Source organism: Egretta garzetta, unplaced genomic scaffold (genome assembly GCF_000687185.1).
Source record: "Egretta garzetta isolate BGI_Z169 unplaced genomic scaffold, ASM68718v1 scaffold581, whole genome shotgun sequence".
NCBI classification, from domain to species: Eukaryota; Metazoa; Chordata; class Aves; order Pelecaniformes; family Ardeidae; genus Egretta; species Egretta garzetta.
This window is the reverse complement of record NW_009258623.1, coordinates 133057-137515: the sequence shown is the minus strand read 5'-3', so window position 1 is coordinate 137515 and position 4459 is coordinate 133057.

The following is a 4459-nucleotide window of genomic DNA, read 5'->3' as shown; positions in this document are numbered from 1 at the left end:
CTGCCCCTCGAATGCTGGGGTCAGGGTTGGGCCCCTCACTACAAGAAAGACATTGCGTTGCTGGAGGACATGGTTTAGTGGTGACATGGCAGGGTTAGGGGAACAGTTGGACTTGATGATCTTAAAGGGCTTTTCCAACCTAAACAATTCTATGATTCTATCTGGCTGTACAGCAAGGACCACAGCACTGACTTTGGTCTCAAATGAAAGATGCTGTTTTCAGAAGCCAAGGACCTTTTTCTATCAATCCCTGCTGGTTGTTGGAGGGATTTTCACAACAACCTCCTTTCCATGCACCTTCTTGCCACACATACCAGCAGCTCCCCAGGCAAGATGCTGAGATATCAGCCTCTCCTCAAAAGTAAAGTTGCCAGACACACTCCCGCTTCCCTCCCAGCAAGGATCAAGAGATAGCAGCCAAAAAATACCCGCAGCACCGGCAAGCCGTCAATACTCCAACTGGTACCCACAACACTGATGGTGAGATCAGACACGTGCCACAGCAAGGGTGGGGGTCACGAGGATGGAGCCAGACTTTTCCCAGTGGTGCCCAGTGCCAGGACAAGGGGCCATGGGCACAACCTGAAGCAGAAGAGGTTCCGGGTGAACATGAGGAAGAACTTCTTGACTGTGATGGTGACGGAGCCCTGGCCCAGGCTGGCCAGGGGGGCTGTGGAGTCTCCTTCTCTGGAGATATTCAAAGCCCCCTGGATGAAGAACTGTGTAACATGGTCTAGGTGAGCCTGCTTGAGCAGGGGGTTGGCACTGGGTGATCTCCCGAGGTCCCTTCCAACCCTTGTCATTCTGTGGTTCTGTGAACCGAAGGCAGGACAGGAGGGGACAGGGAACATTGCTTCTAGAGCCACCAGGAGGACCAATTCCTGGCAGTATCTAACCTAGGTTTGGGGTTTTTTTTAAACCCAGGATAATTACCTAGAGCAAGACACCTGAATTGAGTCCGTTCGCTTCTCCTCCATGGCCTCTCTGGAGATATTCGGGCCCCACCTGGACACTGTCCTGTGCCCCCTGCTCTGGGTGAGCCTGCTTGAGCAGGAGGGTGGGACTGCGTGAGCTCTGGAGGGCCCTGCCAACCCCGGCCATGCTGGGATTCTGGGATTCTGTGACGGGCAGCATCTGCCAGTGCAGCACTTGAAGTCTTACTCAAAAATTACAGCTTTGGCCCTTTTGGGCTGTTCCCTGGTGCACGGTGTAGCTCTTGCATCTTGAATTTCGCCCAACAGCCCTGCCGGTTCCCCTGGTTTTCTTGGAGTTTTGCTCTTCTCCAAACTTCGGTTTCCAAAATCGAGCAACCGGGTACGAATCTTGGCATGATTTTTTTTTTCTTCTTTGAATAGTTTTTGGCCGCTATCACAACAGCAACAGGCTTGCAAAGATGAACCTCAGCAATTCAATGCCCCAAACCTTCCCCTTTGTGCCTCCAATAAAGGAATGATTTGAAAACTGATGAAAACACTGGATCTAAGGAAGAAATTCTTTAGCGGGAGGGTGGTGAAACCCTGGCAGGGGTTGCCCGGAGAGGGGGTGGAGGCCCCATCCCTGGGAACATCCAAGGCCAGGTTGGACGGGGCTGTGAGCAACCTGGTCTGGTTCAAGGTGTCCCTGCTCCTGCGGGGGGGTTGGGCTGGGTGACATCTAGGGGTCCCTTCCAACCCCAAACATTCCATGATTCTATGATTCTATGACTTCAGCTTGATTACTCCTGATTTACATCCAAATGAGGGGAACAGTGAAACAGCCAGACACTGGATGCTCTCAGTCAATGTCACTGCACACATGTCAAAGCCGTGTCCCCAGTTTACACCCGCTGGGAGTTTGGCTCATTAGATGTGATTTGATTTGCAATGTAACTTTGCTGGGTATGCGGCAGAGGGTGACGCTGAGGTCTCCTGCTCAGCTCTGTCACCTGAGGATGATGTTGCAACCGGATTGATTTTAACTAATGTAATATTCATGCCTGGGTAAGTAGCAAAAAGCTTACAAGATCTGTTCAGGCCACCGGGTCTATCTCACTTCAGAATCTGCTGGCTACGTGGATATCCCGGTACCTCGCTTTGTTTCAGGGATTCAAGGGGAAAAGCATGAATTATTTTCCTATAAATGTTTATGCAAAATATGCCATACCCTGGCCTTGGCCTTCAGCACTCAAACAAGGGAATAATGCTCTCCTTTCTTCACCCCTTCAGGCACGATTAAAGGGAGGTCACCACCCATCTCAGCCCTGTCTCTGACTTGTAGTACGTTGGGATTGGCCATATCTTGTCTATTGAGTCTCTCTGCAGAGTCAGAAACCACGGCTTCTCCCTCTCCCTGGTTCTGAAATAATTAAATCCCCGCCTAGGTGCTGTACAGAGACCAGATCATGCCGGGGTGGAAGGCTTCATGGTCTTCACGGACGTCAGGGTTTTATACAGCCACCAGAAATGTGTACTGATCCTGACGTGATCCATAGCCCAGCTCCACCAACACCGGAGTCTCACCGTCTACCCTGACTAAGACCCTGGGCAAACATTCAGGACTGAAGTTGCAAGTCCTTGAGATGGGATAAAAAAATAAAGTGAAGCCTTCTCCTAACACCAGGCCTGGTTCCTGGCCCGCGCTCAAGCTCAATTCATTGAAGTCAGCGGAGGAAATCAGGGCTGCATTAATCCTTCTGCTTCAATTAAAATGAGAACAATAAACAGTGCAAGAGCCAGCAGAAGCTTTGCATGAATAGGGATTCAGGATTTGGCCGCAAATGCCAGAAAAGGTGTTGATTTTTTTTCCAGTTTGCTCCCCTGGGTGAATGTCCTTTTCATGTGATATGGCAATGGGAGAATATATTTCTTCCTGATGGTCACCTTGCTTTGGGGAATGCAGCCATTATCTTCTGCTCTGTCCTCCAGCCAGGAGTGAGAAGGAGGTAAGGCTTTCCTGGTGCAATTAAAAATATGCCTTGGTTTGTGTTGCAGCAAGAGCTGTGCTGCTGCATCCCATCATGAAACAACCTAGAGCTAGGAGGGGTCTTAATCCTCGATGCTTTGCAGCTCACTGCGAGCAGCATCTCTGCACACCCCATCCTGCAACGGGCAGCAGGAACCCAGTGGGTGACAAACCCAACCTAGAGGGAGGTGAAGGACTTGCGTGTGGTCCTTTCCCTGCCAACCTGTCTGGGTGATGCCCACAAGGGTCAGGACATTCAAGGTGGAAGGGTCCCTGAAGCCAAACTAATGCTGCAGGTGCTCTCATTCCCAGGTGAAAAGCTTGCTGGGGCCTTTCTGCCCAACACTGCTGACCCCCAACGCAAACACATCCATGCCCTCACCCCCCGCCCCCAGCTCCGCTTCCCCACATGTCCCAGCAGCCCATGGCTGCCGTGCAGGGCCCATGGATGGGGCCAAATGCCGCAGCACATCCATTTATCCAGGCAGCAAGCAGAAAACCTCGCCTGAGAAACAAGAAGATGAGTCACGATGCTAGAATTCAGATTTTTTTGCTTTGGCTTCTTTTAAAGGCTTCCCCTAGAGAACTCGTAGAGGCAGCATTTTCAGTTTTACACCTCCTTTCTTTGAAAGAAAACAACTATGTCAACAGAAGAACCAATAATAGCTGGGTTTGTATCAAGGTTTTTTCCAAGGCTTAGGCCTCCTGTGGATTCTCGGGTGTCCAATACAAAGGGCATTTGCTGCCATGTGAAGCATGGGGGGGTGTTGTCCATCCAGCTGCTGGAGAGGAGTGGGACGTGTCTTCAGGTGCTCTATATTTGCAGAAAAGAGCAAAAAAATGGAGCTTCCAGCCAGGTCTGGGCAGCACACACACCGCCTGCGACGGATGGGATCCAATCCAAGCAGGAAAACTCACTGTTGTTTATGCAATAAATCTTTTATTCTCCGTGGCTTGGAGGTATTTTAGATGGAATGGAGATACCTTCAAGATGTTTATACTTTCCTGAAAGCCAGGGAAGCAAAGATATCTGAGCCATCTAAGTCACTCGAGAAGCAAGTGGTTGTGCAAGCACAGTCCCGTTGCTTGCAAAATATTCTTCAAAAACGCAGTCCCAGGCCATTTTCTGCCATCAGGAGGAAGCACGGTATATCAACCCTCCGCAGACCCACTTCCCCATCTCAGGCGCCTTTGCTACAGGGCTGCGGTGCTCTTTGCTGCTCCCAAAGCTGCAGCACATTTCTCCAGGTGGCTTCAGGCCATGGATGCCCTCTCTGAGAAACTAGGATTGCAGGAGTAGGGAAGTGGTCATCCCTTCATCCCAGGCACTGGTGGGGCCGCCCCTCGACTGCTGGGGTCAGGGTTGGGCCCCTCCCTCCCCGAAGGACCTGGGGGGGCTGGAGCGTGTCCAGAGAAGGGCAGCGGAGCTGGGGAGGGGTCTGGAGTCCCAGGCTGCTGGGGAGCGGCTGGGGGAGCTGGGGGGGTTCAGCCTGGAGCAGAGGAGGCTGAGGGGAGCCCT